This window comes from Podarcis vaucheri (genome assembly GCF_965113315.1).
Source record: "Podarcis vaucheri genome assembly, chromosome: 4".
NCBI classification, from domain to species: Eukaryota; Metazoa; Chordata; class Lepidosauria; order Squamata; family Lacertidae; genus Podarcis; species Podarcis vaucheri.
The window spans coordinates 1588301-1604025 of record NC_138762.1 but is presented as its reverse complement, the minus strand read 5'-3'; the positions used below and the strand labels follow the sequence as shown (position 1 = coordinate 1604025).

At 43.7% G+C, this 15725-nt stretch overlaps 2 protein-coding genes across 2 annotated transcripts in view; one reads left to right on the top strand and one right to left on the bottom strand.

Moving 5' to 3' along the window:
* LOC309530284 (uncharacterized protein) overlaps positions 1 to 15725 on the top strand; it is a 435057-nt gene that overhangs the window by 124867 nt on the left and 294465 nt on the right. The gene's annotated exons all lie outside the window — the stretch shown is intronic.
* Positions 1 to 15725, bottom strand: part of LOC309530381 (uncharacterized protein) — a gene marked incomplete at its 3' end in the record, with an annotated part of 54276 nt that overhangs the window by 32348 nt on the left and 6203 nt on the right. The gene's annotated exons all lie outside the window — the stretch shown is intronic.

The following is a 15725-nucleotide window of genomic DNA, read 5'->3' as shown; positions in this document are numbered from 1 at the left end:
AACATGGACCATTGTCTTCTCAGGATGTGCTTATCTGCGCATATCTCCAGCTCTGCATATTCCCCCTCCCGCCTCCATATCTCCAGCCCTCTGCATATTCCCCCTCCCGCCTCCATATCTCCAGCCCTCTGCATATTCCCCCCTCCCTCCTCCATATGATAATCCAGTGTAACCCAACCTTTCCTTAATGTATTCGTGATGTAACTGGGAGGTATTTTGCACTGTATTCTGGGACATGGAGGGAAATTTCAAAAGTTCATGTCACCCCTTTCTCGCGGTTCAATCTCGCCTTGAACCTGTTGCGCAATAAACTTGGACCTTCTGCAGTTGCTCCTGTGTCCGGCTGAGCTCATTTTCTTCCGCAGGGACCCACGGACTTAGTCCGATGAGCTGGGTGGCAGAGTAACCCCGCACCCAGATTTTAGCCGTAACACTCCCCTCTAGGGCAGGAGAAAACAAGCTGGCTCCCTCTTCCATGGGTCAGCCCCCCAGATATTGAGAGGTGGCTCTCAGGTCTCCATCCAGCCAGGTCTCAGCTGAGGGAGGAATAAGAAGACTGCCCCTCCTGGGACTGGAGGCCCCACATCCCCCCCCCAGTAAATATTGCTGTGGGTTTTTAGCTGCCTTTCAGTTCCTTACACTTCCTAGTCCAGAACAACTTGGCCACAATAAGGAAATTTTGCCTATGGTACAACTATTTTCCACTCACCCATTTCGACTCTCTGGCACCCTATCTGCATAACTTAGTGATTCTAAAATATAGACACGCTTTTACTCTCGCAAGATTGAATGTATTTCCCTTGGCTGGACTTGAGGGACGATTCCCGCAGATTCCACACAGAAAATGCTTATGTCCCTGTGGAGACGGCAGTACCAAACCACTGGCGCATGTTCTTTTGGCTTGCGCTTTTTATAAAGAGGAATGAGGTTATCACCTCTCTCTTATTGTCCATTCCAGTTTGCCCAACCACTGTCACAGCGTCCTTTCTCTTGGCAGATCCAGATGAGCAGGTGACAGCAAAGGTTGCAAGGTTTTTAGCCGGGGCACTTAGAATAAGATCCACTATTTGACTATTAAATCAAAACCCTAAAATGTATTTTATATAATGGACTTTTTAAATCTATATTCTTTGTAAATCATATTGTTTTATTGCTATGGCCGATGACTGAAGCAAATAAAGGTTCATTCATTCATTCCTTACACCTCTGTGCAGATGTGGGCCAGGGCAGAGGGGTCTGTGCAGAGGGCAGGGAGAGCAACTGGGCTGCTCTTCTTCCACAGAAGGTTTCAAACTCTTCTCACTAGCCCTTGTTACGGAAAAATTCTGGGTGCGGGGTTACTCTGCCACCCAGCTCATCGGACTAAGTCCGTGGGTCCCTGCGGAAGAAAATGAGCTCAGCCGGACACAGGAGCAAACTGCAGAAGATCCAAGTTTATTGCGCAACAGGTTCAAGGCGAGATTGAACAGCGAGAAAGGGGTGGCATGAACTTTTGAGATTTCCCTCCATGTCCCAGAATACAGTGCATGAAACGTCACGAATACATTATGGGAAGGTTGGGTTTCACAAGTTACATCATGAATATACTTTACACGTCATGAATACATTATGAAAAGGTGGGATTACATTAATTAGCATTTTCGGATGAGGGAGGGGGGATATGCGGAGCGGGAAATATACATAGATACACATTTATTGAGTACCGGTGGTGGCAAGACAATGGGTCAGAGATATGCATCGTCTGCCACCTAGTATTGCCCGAAGGAAGGATTTGCAAAACTATCTGACAGGATTAAGAAGTTCCTGCGTACGTGACCTGCCGCTTTGGGGATTATGGAAGTAGGGACAGCATCATGGAGTCCAAGGGGAACTGAGTTGAATGGCACCGAGAACGAGCAGATCAGAACCACGGCTGATTTTATATCAATTTTGAAGATTTCAGTGATTTCTAAGCCACTCTGTACTAGAGAGCAAAAGCAGAAACAGAGTGGATACATTGTAACAGGATTTTGACAGTATTACTTGAGAGATTATGGAGGACAGGGGAGGGGTGATGGAGTCCTAGAGAAATTGAGCAAATATATTGTAGTGAAGAAGACATTGCCCCCCCCCCGTTCCGTATCAGTCCCCCATTCGGAGATAGATTTGCATTAAAGTTCTGTAAGAACTTGCAAATCTTTTCTCCGCACCCTAAATCTCGGTGAATGGGATGTGTGGCTTTATGCAAACCTGAAAGGGACTTGCAAGCCATGCCTCTTACGGTCATTTGCAAGTATAGCAGTGCAGGTAGCTGCATATAGGGTATTATATAAAGAACACCTCTCGTATTTTGTTGCTAAATTACTTGTGGCATTCTCAATAGTGTTTTATGCTTTACACCTAGCAGGAAGGTCTAATTGACTGAAAAATGCAGTTGGTGTTTTGTCCTTCGCCATTTTTGTGTATTTCTCAGGTGTCAAGCTAGCTCTTCTGTGGTCTCACACTGACATAGTGCTACAGCAACACATCCTGTCTGTTGAATCCCCTCGGGGCTTTCATTTAACCATGTTGCCTGGCATTCACCATAGCTGGCACATAGGTTGGGCATCTCGTGAGGGAGATGCCTTGGCCTTGGCCTTTAGCTATGGGATTCTATTATAGGCTGTGGTTTTGCACGCATGGGGGTTGCTCACTTGCACTTAAAGGACCAAAAGGCTAATTGCAGCCTGGATACACGTGCCCAATTCAAACTGAGTCCAATTTGAATTTATCTTGCCCCATGGTTCTCAACTCTTCAAACCAATCTGTTAAAAGAAAACCATTCTTAACAAGGGCAGTTGTCCAAATAAGTCAATTTAACTCTATAAGGGATCATTCCTGCTAAACCAAAGCATATGCACCTTCATGTACCTGGTGTTTTATGGATCCAGAAGCTTGTCCTTGGCAAAACGAGGTTTAACACATTTTAAAATGGATAGGGAAAGTTGGCAGGGTGCCAGGTGGAACAATTAAATGTGGTTATAAGTTGATCTAAACATTGGACTACACAATAGTGTGAGCTATTAGAAAGTATAAAATGCATGAGAATTCTCCATTGGTGTGTAAGCAATAAGACATTAAACATAAAAACAATTACACACAAAAATTGCCCCCCTTTGTGGAAATCACACTGTCAGACACATTTCAACATTCTTACATAATAACACATAATACAAAACAAACTAATTAAATATCAGTTACATATCTTGACACAATTGTGATCTTTTATGCATGTATCTTTTGAATCCTGGAGCACAGTCTTAAGGTTCAAAAGTGAGAAAATGTCCTTGCAATTCAACTCCTCCCCTTAGCCATGAGGGGTTGTTGCTGCTTTTCATCCTTGCACATCTGTAGAAGTGATATCCTGTAAGGGGCAGGGTTTTGGGGCTTAAAGACAGTTAGAAAAGGGAGGGGGCAAAAGGCGAAAAGGATGCCCTCCAGTTTCCATGGGAAGCTGCAAATAATAACAATCTTAGTGGATTAAACATTTTATTCATTATCACATTTCCATATAATTACTGTGATTATCTGCTAAGTTTGTTTGCTTTCCTTCACTTAATTTTTGTTGTTGTTGTTCTTTTCATATTATAAAATAAAAAATTACTCCACATGTATAGAAAGAGAACTGTAAAAAATACAAAGGTTAAAAAATAAAAAAGAAAGCAAAAAATTAGATTACCAGTTAGATGAAAATGGACTTGACACAAAGACATCAGATTCAGAAAATAACTATTATTAAATAGTACAAAGATATTATCAAAACCACACATATTACTACTGGACTGGAAAAAATGGAAAAACAATGAGGAAAACTTAAAATTCACCATGTGCTATTCAATAAAAGAACTTCGTGAGACTGACTTTCAACATGTGATGAACATGTCCCCCAAAGTAAAACACAAACACACAAAAATGAGCTATGAGGAACCAAAAATAAATAAATGCTAAGACACACAATTAATAAGTAACCTGAAGTAATCTGTTTTGGCATTCTAACATCCCAAATGAAAATAAAAGTGTTTCTTGATGTGACATCAGCTGTAATGTTAATAGCGGAATACTGGGAAATGAGTTAATACCAATAAAATGAATGGCAATTTAAAGTTGTGCAGGTACCTTGCACTAGCCAAAATGACAGAATTAGTAAGAAATGCTCAGGCCAAAGGTAAACAAGTACCATTCCACAAACAATGTTTGGTTGTGCTTCGATTAACTTCATAGACATCATGGAGAAACTGATTAAATAAATGAAAACAGATTATTTGTAACTTAAAAAAATGTCAAAGGCACAAAGAGATAGAGGTCACTAATACAGCAGGGATTCAGACTTGTTTCACAGAACAGAAAGAAAGTTGCTGTGGGAGGAAAAGGGACAAACACTTTGTTATCGGGGTTCACATATCCTGTTAAAAGGGAAAATTATTTCATGTGAGAAGCCTGTCAGGAAATGCTGTTCCTAAAATTCCCAATCAGGGGGGAATGCTTTGATATTTACCTGTGAAAAGAATTTTGCATGTTAAGATTTGGAACCTGGAAAGCTCTTGACTTTTGATGGGCTAGTTTTTTGTTTTTTGTTTGTAGCCTTTTGTCTTAAGTAGCCCCTGGGGCAAAGACAGATTAAGGGTGATTTCCCTCAATGGTTCTGACTTTTCTTTTACATTTGGAAGAAACCTCCTCTCCCTCCTTACAGTCCCCCCCCCGTCCTCTCTCTCTCTCTTCTTTAGCTGATCTAGCCTCTGTGCATGTGCAGAGTTCATGTCTCAGCAAACCTTTTGTACTATTGAAAATGTTGCATCCTTTGGCTAAATTAACATTTGAATAAGGGAAGGGAAGGGTATGGAGTAGATTTTGAAAACAGGGTTTGATTTTAAACAAAAAAGAGAAACTCAGCAATTTAAGTATTTACCAAAGCTAGCGATTTCGGCCCAAGCAAACGAGACTGCTTCCTTTATGTACAGGAAAGGGCTAATATCCCTCTGGCCATTCGCGGAACAATCAACCGCTCTCTTATTTATGAGTAAAAATGGCCAGAGAGTTAGAATTCATAGGAATTTTTTTTTTTTTTAAACATTCTCAGTCATTTCGGCCTTACCATTTGCAGACAAATGGATTGGTCAAGGCTAATTCTACTTGATTATCCATTTGTATGTGCTTAAACTTTGAGTAGACTTTTAAGTCTGATTTTTGTAAATAATAGACAAAATGATAAACACTGTAATCACCTAAATGCTTGATATCACCAGTTCTGCCTCAAACATCATGGCCCTCACCTCTCATCACACCCTCCAAAAAACAAAGAGCCAACCTGGGCTGAATTTCAACTCATCAGCCACAAATTGGGAAAGTTGAAAGGGACCTGGGGTCATCTAGTCCAACCCTAAAATACAGGGTTCATAGCAAGATTTGTACTACCAGAAACACACACATACCTATAGAAATTATCTTTAAAGGAAGATTGAAGTTAACATTTTCCTAAGATAGGGAGAGGATCTTTTATAAAGCAAAGTTAATTCAATTGATATAACCACTCACAAATAATTACAACAGCCATAGATTTGACAATTTTGTTGAACTTGCAGAGCAATAGTAAGCCTAATCTATGCCCCCCCTTGCAGTTTCCTTTAAAGGAAGCTTACTCAGGAGTAAATTTACCTGGCACAGAATAAGAAGGAGAAGGAGGGAAAAAAAAAACCCTGAAAGAGACAGAATGAAACGGGGGGGGGGGGCATTTTCTAAGAAAAGAGGCCAGGAAGTCTTATAGAGACTGATATCAGGAGCCTTACAATAACTCTTCTGTCCAACCAAATCAAAGTTAAAACTGGACTCAGATATTTTCTTAGAAGGAACACCATACTTTCATAGGCATATGCTTAATGAAATACATACACTGCATTTTAGCTTGAGAGCAGTTGGCTCAACTAGGCTTTTGCAGCAGAAACATTAGGTTATCAGCACCTTCCAAAATAAGACTGTAGACTCGCAATCTCAAAAGTTGGGGCAAAGCAAGAGGTGGGGTAAACATTTGCACACTTCATTCTCATTTTCTCTTATTTAGGACTGCTAAGATCCAGCATGACTTCCTTAGATTTAAATTTTGAAGCAAGCTTGCAGTTTAAACTATGCACACTTAAGAAAGGCAGTCTGCCAGAGACAGAAGGAACAGACAACACACATAACAGACAACATGTAAACATATATATTCTCATCCTTTAGTTGGTTATTGCAAGGAGATGGGCCACTACCTTTGGCTTCATTAAGTGAAATTAGTAGGAAGGTCCCACATGGTTTTATGAGCCTCCTTGCCTCTTCAAACACACCACCAGGTAATCAGACTGGTAGGGCTCACAACGCTTGGTTGACTGGGTACCCCTTTATAGATGCATGCGTTGCTGTTGTTGCTTTTTTTGCTTTTTTCTTTTTTTGGGGGGGTGTCTGGGATAGAGAAGGGGAAAAAGAGGGGTTGATTAGGATTGGTATGTCTAGGGGTTTGGTATGCTTAGTACAGGGACGTATAGTAAAGAGGAGAAGGGGCTTCTAGTTGCCTGGCAACTTCCTTAGTGGGTTTTAGAGAGCTCTAGCTACCCGGTTCCTTGCGTTCCATTTCCTATTTCCTTATTTCCTTATTTCCTGTAACCTGGGGTCTCTTTCCACTCTGCCGGTCCTGGCCAATTCCTCATGGGCTATCCCTCCTGGCAACCTCCTACCTATCGTCACATCTCAGGGAAAGGGGCCCTACTGGACGCCCGCGCCATGCAGTGCCAGATCGGGTGGTCCCTGGATAGAATTTCGAACTGAAAATCCCCCTTGCTTTTGGAAGCGGGCTCACGCACGGTTACGTGGCACCGACCAGTGCGGCTGGGATTGGGATAGAAAGCCAGACCCCTTCCTGCCCCCTCCGTAAGGGCGCTCGGGAAGTTCGGAAAGAGAGCTCCAACCCCTTGCTTTCAACTGGGATGCCCGTTGCAGAGAGTCGGCTATCTTTCAAGTCGGGTCTCTCCGTCTTACTTTCGGGCTCCCAATTGGTGCGGCTGGCTGGAGATTTTAAGGAAAAGGGATAGAGCTCAGAACCCCCCTTTCGGGTTGAGCAGCGGTCCACGGTCTCTCTCACTAACCGGACCAAGAGAAAGGCAAGAAGGAGCGATAGAGAGGAGGGCAGAGAATTCAGTTGCCAGGAGACTTCCACCCCCTTCCCACCAGTGCACTGGATTTTCCTTTTTCCTTATACTCACGCGTCTTCTATGATGATCCCGGGATCGATGAATAAGCCGGCTGGATCCCTCTTTGCTCCCCGGCTGAACTCCTAGGGCTTTCGATTACCGCCCAGAAGATGGCTGGGGGTCCAAAAGGATCTTCCCAGGCAAAATGGCCCGGAGCCGGCTGAAGATTTCGGGGCCCCCAGTCAGCAGCTCGGGAGAACCGCAAGCCCCACGTTGGGCAGCCAACTGTTACGGAAAAATTCTGGGTGCGGGGTTACTCTGCCACCCAGCTCATCGGACTAAGTCCGTGGGTCCCTGCGGAAGAAAATGAGCTCAGCCGGACACAGGAGCAAACTGCAGAAGATCCAAGTTTATTGCGCAACAGGTTCAAGGCGAGATTGAACAGCGAGAAAGGGGTGGCATGAACTTTTGAGATTTCCCTCCATGTCCCAGAATACAGTGCATGAAACGTCACGAATACATTATGGGAAGGTTGGGTTTCACAAGTTACATCATGAATATACTTTACACGTCATGAATACATTATGAAAAGGTGGGATTACATTAATTAGCATTTTCGGATGAGGGAGGGGGGATATGCGGAGCGGGAAATATACATAGATACACATTTATTGAGTACCGGTGGTGGCAAGACAATGGGTCAGAGATATGCATCGTCTGCCACCTAGTATTGCCCGAAGGAAGGATTTGCAAAACTATCTGACAGGATTAAGAAGTTCCTGCGTACGTGACCTGCCGCTTTGGGGATTATGGAAGTAGGGACAGCATCATGGAGTCCAAGGGGAACTGAGTTGAATGGCACCGAGAACGAGCAGATCAGAACCACGGCTGATTTTATATCAATTTTGAAGATTTCAGTGATTTCTAAGCCACTCTGTACTAGAGAGCAAAAGCAGAAACAGAGTGGATACATTGTAACAGGATTTTGACAGTATTACTTGAGAGATTATGGAGGACAGGGGAGGGGTGATGGAGTCCTAGAGAAATTGAGCAAATATATTGTAGTGAAGAAGACATTGCCCCCCCCCCCCCGTTCCGTATCACCCTGTTGGCCAACTCTCCCTTTTATGAACCTGCCATTCAGGGGGGTCTGGACTGCCACTCTTTTTGCCCCTCTACTTCTTGGAAACAACTGGTTCTCTGTGGGCAGGGAAACTTGACTTCTCATAAAACAGTAAAGGTAAAGGGACCCCTGACCATTAGGTCCAGTTGCGGACGACTCTGGGGTTGCAGCGCTCATCTCGCTTTACTGGCCGAGGGAGTTGGCGTACAGCTTCCGGGTCTTGTGGCCAGCATGACTAAGCCGCTTCTGGCAAACCAGAGCAGCGCATGGAAACGCCGTTTACCTTCCCGCCGGAGCAGTACCTATTTAGCTACTTGCACTTTGACATGCTTTCAAACTGCTAGGTTGGCAGGAGCAGGGACTGAGCAACGGGAGCTCACCCTGTCGCGGGGATTCGAACCGCTGACCTTCTAATTGGCAAGTCCTAGGCTCTGTGGTTTAACCCACAGCGCCACCTGCGACCCTCACAAAACAGTAGTGGGTCATAATTCAAGTAAATTAGGCTAGTGGAAAGATTAGCACTCGTGCAAGGCACTCGCCCTCCTTCCTCCCAATGCACCATGTGCCAGCCAACCTCCGTTCAGTTCTTAAAGACTCTATTCTGGTTTTGATCTTTTTTGTGGTGGTTGCTGCTTTTAAAATCAAGCAGTGTATAAATGTTATGAGCTGAAGTAAAAGACAATGTTGCTGATGCCTGCTGCTAGATGGAGGGAAGTGCACATTTTGAAGGCTTTGGGTGCATCTGCCTGCCTATACCCCTTGGCCCTGTCCTCTAAACCTAGCTGGGTGGCTGTGCTCCCACCCCCACCCAGAAAATGGGATAGGTTAGGGGAAACCCTGCTTTTTGGGCCAAGGTCCTGACTCCCCACCCAAATTCTTCCATGCAAACTCAGCTAGATTGGTAAAGAAAAAGCGACTGATAAGCATTGTGTATGCAATATAATATTGTGGCACTGGATGGCACTGTGGAGTCCCGTTTTTCTCCACCTGTTTTCCCTGTTTGAATTTACAACTCCTTTAACTGAAGTGCTTCTTTGATGTGTCTAGATCCTCCGTCAACCCCTCTTCTCATCCCTATCTTCTCTCAACCATCCCTTTCTCCCATCTCAAATCCAGCCTCTTCTAAAAATTCCCACAGAAACAGCTCCTTTTATGTTCCCTCCAAAAGTGCTGGCTCCACCCCCCTCTGGGTAGCCAATCAAAAAGAGGCTCTGGCCCTCTGGTGGAATTCTCAGGCACTGCATCCCCAGACTCTGCTGTCCATCAAACCCCCGTCTTCTATTGGTGCATCTGGTCCTTCCTGCCTAAGTGCAAAACTTCACTTTTCTGCCTATTGAAATTCATTTCCTGAGCTTGGGCCCAGTTCTCCAATCTGTTAATGCAGGGGTCAGCAACCTTTTTCAGCCATGGGCTGGTCCACCATCCCTCAGACCATGTGGTGGGCCGGACTATATTTTGAAAAAAATAATGAACGAATTCCTGGGCCCCACATATAACCCAGGGGTGCATTTAAAATAAAAGCACACACTCTACTCATGTAAAAACACCAGGCAGGCTCCACAAATAACCCAGAGATGCATTTGAAATAAAAGGACACATTCTACTCATGTAAAAACACGCTGATTCCTGGACCGTCCACGCGCCGGATTGAGAAGGCTGTTGGGCCGGATCCAGCCCCCGGGCCTTAGGTTGCCTACTCCTGTGTTAATGGCATCTTGAGTCCCAATTCTGGCTTTTGTGACATTAGCTGCCCCTCCCAGTTTGTCATTGATTGATTGATTGATTGATTGAATTTGTATACCGCTCTATACCCACAAGTCTCAGGGCAGTTACAACATACAAGCACAATAGAAAAACACAATATACAGACTTCCAGTTTGCCATGAAGGGGAAGAAGGAGCCAGTGACTTTCTTCAGGGAGTGCCGTTGCCATGTTTAGAGACTGGGGGGTGCCACAGATGCTTTGTGTCCCCAAACCTCCTTGGGGGAAGCTGGGGAGACTGGAGAGGACCTGCTGAAACGAACTCCATTCTCGCCCCCAAAGTGGCAGCTCTGCGCCGGAAGGTCGAGCCACGGCACTGGGTCATATTGCCTCAACTGCAGAAAGTCTTGTAACCCTCGCTGGAGTGGGAAGCTTTCCCAAAAAGGAGAAAAGCCAAAGAAAAGGTAGAATGGAAGAAAAGATTGAAGAACCAATTTGGCTAAGTTCCGGAGAGAAAAAGGGAAGTCCTCTCCAGAATTGGGAAAAGAAGCATGTGCAAAAAATCTGGCAGAAAAAGCCAAGGTAAAGCATAACATCTTGCGAAGACATGGAGGAGAGAAAACACGAGAAGGAAGAACAAAATCGTTACAATTGTTACAATTAAAAAATTAGAGATAAATACCCACCCAGAACTATATATCCAGTCGAGAGGATGCAAAATTGCCAGGGGGAGAGAAAGCAAGCAGTTACGGAGTCTTCTGTCAATCTTTAATTATACAGATAGGGGGGGAAACACAAAAAGACTGTATGTTAATAGAGGATGAGCTGCCTCACTTAATGGAATTGAAACCTTGCTCCTTCAAAGTATTAGAGTTCAAAGACTGTGATAAAGAGGGAAAAAGAACAATATCGTGGTTCTCAAATGGATAACATAGGTTACTACAGGAGAAAGAAAAGAAAATAATATTCCCCAAGACAACAGTGGGAGAGACATCATAGAATCATAGAGTTGGAAGAGACCACAAGGGTCATCGAGTCCAACCCCCTGCCAAGCAGGAAACACCATCAGAGCACTCCTGACATATGGTTGTCAAGCCTCTGCTTAAAGACCTCCAAAGTAGGAGACTCCACCACACTCCTTAGCAGCAAATTCCACTGTCGAACAGCTCTTACTGTCAGGAAGTTCTTCCTAATGTTTAGGTGGAATCTTCTTTCTTGTAGTTTGGATCCATTGCTCCGTGTCCGCTTCTCTGGAGCAGCAGAAAACAACCTTTCTCCCTCCTCTATGTGACATCCTTTTATATATTTGAACATGGCTATCATATCACCCCTTAACCTCCTCTTCTCCAGGCTAAACATGCCCAGCTGCCTTAGCCGTTCCTCATAAGACATCGTTTCCAGGCCTTTGACCATTTTGGTTGCCCTCCTCTAGACACGTTCCAGTTTGTCAGTGTCCTTCTTGAACTGTGATGCCCAGAACTGGACACAGTACTCCAGGTGAGGTCTGACCAGAGCAGAATACAGTGGCACTATTACTTCCCTTGATCTAGATGCTATACTCCTATTGATGAGGCCTAGAATTGCATTGGCTTTTTTAGCTGCCGCGTCACACTGTTGGCTCATGTCAAGTTTGTGGTCAACCAAGACTCCTAGATCCTTTTCACATGTACTGCTCTCAAGCCAGGTGTCACCCATCTTGTATTTGTGCCTCTCCTTTTTTTTGCCCAAGTGCAATACTTTACATTTCTCCCTGTTAAAATTCATCTTGTTTATTTTTGCCCAGTTCTCTAATCTGTCAAGGTCGTTTTGAAGTGTAATCCTGTCCTCTGGGGTGTTAGCCACCCTCCCAGTTTGATGTCATCTGCAAATTTGATCAGGATGCCCTTGAGTCCATCATCCAAGTCGTTGATAAAGATGTTGAATAAGACCGGGCCCAAGACAGAACCCTGTGGCACCCCACTAGTCACTCTTCTCCAGGATGAAGAGGAACCATGATGAGCACCCTTTGGGTTCGGTCAGTCAGCCAATTACAAATCCACTGAGTGGTAGCAGAGTCAAGACCACATTTTACCAGCTTCTTTACAAGAATATCATGGGGCGCCTTGTCAAATGCCTTGCTGAAATCAAGGTAGGCTACATCCACTGCGTTCCCTTCATCTACCAGGCTTGTAATTCTGTCAAAAAACGAGATCAGGTTAGTCTGACATGACTTATTTTTCAGAAATCCATGCTGACTATTGGTGATCACAGCATTCCTTTCTAGGTGCTCACAGACTGCTTAATGATCTGCTCCAGAATCTTCCCTGGTATTGATGTCAGACTGACTGGGCGATAATTATTTGGGTCCTCTCTTTTCCCCTTTTTGAAAATGGGGACAACATTTGCCCTCCTCCAGTCTGCCAGGACTTCGCCTGTTCTCCAGGAATTCTCAAAGATGACTGCCAGTGGTTCTGAGATCACATCTGCCAGTTCTTTTAATACTCTTGGATGCAGTTCATCTGGCCCTGGAGACTTGAATAGATCTAGACTAGCCAAGTATTCTTGTACTATCTCATTAGTTATTCTGGGCTGTGTTTCCTCTGCTGAATCATTTGCTTCAAATTCTTCAGGTCGGGCATTGTTTTCTTTATCAGAGAAGACTGAAGCAAAGAAGGCATTGAGGAGTTCAGCCCTTTCTGTGTCCCCTGTTTGTATTTCACCATCTTCTCCTCTGAGTGACCCCACTGTTTCTTTGTTCTTCCTTTTGCTACGAACATACCCATAAAAGCCTTTTTTGTTGCTTTTAACCTCATTCTGTGCTTTAGCTTTTCTGACTTTGTGTCTACACGTGCTTGCTATTTGTTTGAATTCCTCTTTGGTGGTCCCCCCCCCCCTTTTCCATTTTTTGTACACATCCTTTTTTAATCTTAACTCAGTTAAAAGTTCTTTAGATAGCCACCCTGGCTTCTTTAGGCACCTTCCATGTTTCCCTAACCGTAACACCAAAAATATGGACAAATTGACAACAGAAATCAAAACACTATCCAGTAAAACTAATGGTTTGGAAAAACCAGTCCACGCTTTGGAGGAGACAGTTAAGAGAAAGAAAGAAGAGAATTGAGAGATAAAAAGGGATCAAGATAGAATGAAAACAGAGGTAGCCACAGTAAGAGAAACTCAGAAGGATACAGTAAATAATATTGCACTTCTGGAATTAAAACAAAATGACACAATGCTACATCTGAGAGGCATTCCAGAGCATCGGAATGAACAAATCAGAGTTAAAAGGAACCAGGAAAAGAGATTTCTGTTTTGTCACTTATTTAAAATGTTTGAAAGGAAAGATTCTTCTTTGCTGTATTGTTTTCGTTTATGCTTTGTTGATGTGGGATATTGTCAGAAAAGGAAATAAATAGAATATATACCCAAAATAAATAATAATAAAAAAAAATAGAAGATGGAGCAAGCTTGTTTATTCCTGCTCCAAAGGGTAGGACACGAACCAATGGCTTCAAGTGAACAGAACTGCGATTCACACTACACATCAGGAAGAGGTTTTTGACAGCAAGAGCTGTTAGTGGAATGAAATCCCTTGGAAGGTGCTGGAATCTCCATCCTTTGAGGTTTTATGAAGTTGGATAGTCACCTGTCATGGATGCTTTAGTTGCGATTCCTGCTTTGCATGGGGTGGACTAGATGATACCAGGGATCACTTCCAACTCCACAATTCTGATTCTGTGATTCTGTGATTCACGATTCTGTATTTGTATGAAAAGTGAGCTTCGCCTTCTGACAGAAGCTTTTTCCACATTCCATGCATTGATATGGTTTCTCTCCTGTATGAATTCGTTGATGGGTATTGAGATGGGAGCTCTTACTGAAGCTCTTTCCACATTCCATGCATTGATAGGGTTTCTCCCCTGTATGAATTCTTTTATGAGAAGTGAGATGGGCACTCTGACTAAAGCTCCTTCCGCATTCCACACACTGATAGGGTTTCTCCCCTGTATGAATTCGCTGATGGGTATTGAGATGGGAGATTGTATTGAAGCTCTTTCCACACTCCATGCACTGATAGGGTTTCTCCCCCGTATGAATTCTTTGATGGGAACTGAGAGAAGAGCTCATACTGAAGCTCTTTCCACATTCCATGCACTGATAAGGTTTCTCTCCTGAATGAATTCTGTGATGGGAAGTGAGATGGGAGCTCCTACTGAAGCTTTTCCCACATTGCATGCACTGATAAGGTTTCTCTCCTGTATGAATTCTTTGATGGTCTGTGAGATGGGAGCTCGTACTGAAGCTCTTTCCACATTCCACACACTGATAAGTTTTCTCCCTTGCATGAATTCGTTGATGAGAAGAGAGAGAGCACTTGTCACGGAAGCTTTTTCCACATTCCACACACTGATCGGGTTTCTCTCCCGTATGAATTTTCTGATGGGATGTGAGATAGGAGCTGGTAGTGAAACTCTTTCCACATTCCACACACTGATAGGGTTTCTCTCCTGTATGAAATCTTTGGTGAGAAGTGAGAGAGTATCTGCGACTGAAGCTTTTCCCACATTCCAAGCACTGATAGGGTTTTTCTCCTGTATGAATTCTCTGATGGGAAGTGAGACAGAAGCTCTGACTAAAGCTCTTTCCACATTCCTTGCACTGATATGGTTTCTCCCCTGTATGAATTCTCTGATGGGAAGTGAGTTTGGAGCTGTCCCTGAAGCGCTTTCCACATTCCACGCACTGATAGGGTTTCTCCCCTGTGTGAATTCTTTGATGGGAAGTCAGGTGGTAGCTATCCGTGAAGCTCTTTCCACATTCCATGCACTGATAGGGTTTCTTTCCAATGAGAATTCTTTGCTGGGAAGTGGAACGGGAGCTCTGACTGCAGCTCCCTCCATACACCACATTTTTACGTGACTTCTCCACTCTGCAGATTTTGTCATGGTCATCCTTGATTTCAAATTCTTTAGAATCTGAAATGGAGACAAATAGGGATTAGAGCCTCAGGAAGAAATGGAGCCCCCAATTATGGAATAATGCTAATTAAATTTGTGGTAGAGGAAGAACTGAATCCTGCCACCTGTCCAAATTCTTTTATCAGTTGTAATGTTCTTAATTAGGCTTTATTTCATGTTCTCTGTTGTTATTATTAGGTCATCCGCGAAGGCTTTTAATTTGTAATATTTTCCCTGTACTACTATACCTTTTATCCTCTCATCTCTTATTTTTCGGTTCAAGATTTCCAATACTAAGATAAATAGCAGTGGGGACAGAAGGCACCCTTCCCTGGTCCCCTTCATTATGTTACAGCTATCTGTGATGTTGCTGTTTATAATAAGTTTTGCTCTCTGCTTCAAATAGATTGCCTCTATTCCTCTTCAGAAAGTATCTCCAAATCCCATTAAGTTAATCTGTGTTTTCATAAAGCTCCACAAGATATTATCAGATGCCTTTTCTGCATCTACTAACATGAGAACTGTTGGTATGTCATTTCTGGTTTCTAGGTGTTCCAATATATTGATAATATTTCTTATATTATGGTGGCGGGCTGGGCCTTGGAGTTCCCAAACCTACTGGTTTTGGGAGACTTCAACGTCCATGCCGATGCCGCTCCCTCCTCACAGGCTCTGGACCTAGTGACTTCCATGGCAACACTAGGGCTCTCCCAGTTTGTTTTGGGCCCCACTCATCAAGCAGGCCACACGCTGGATCTGATCTTTGGGGCTGGCATAGATGTGATCAT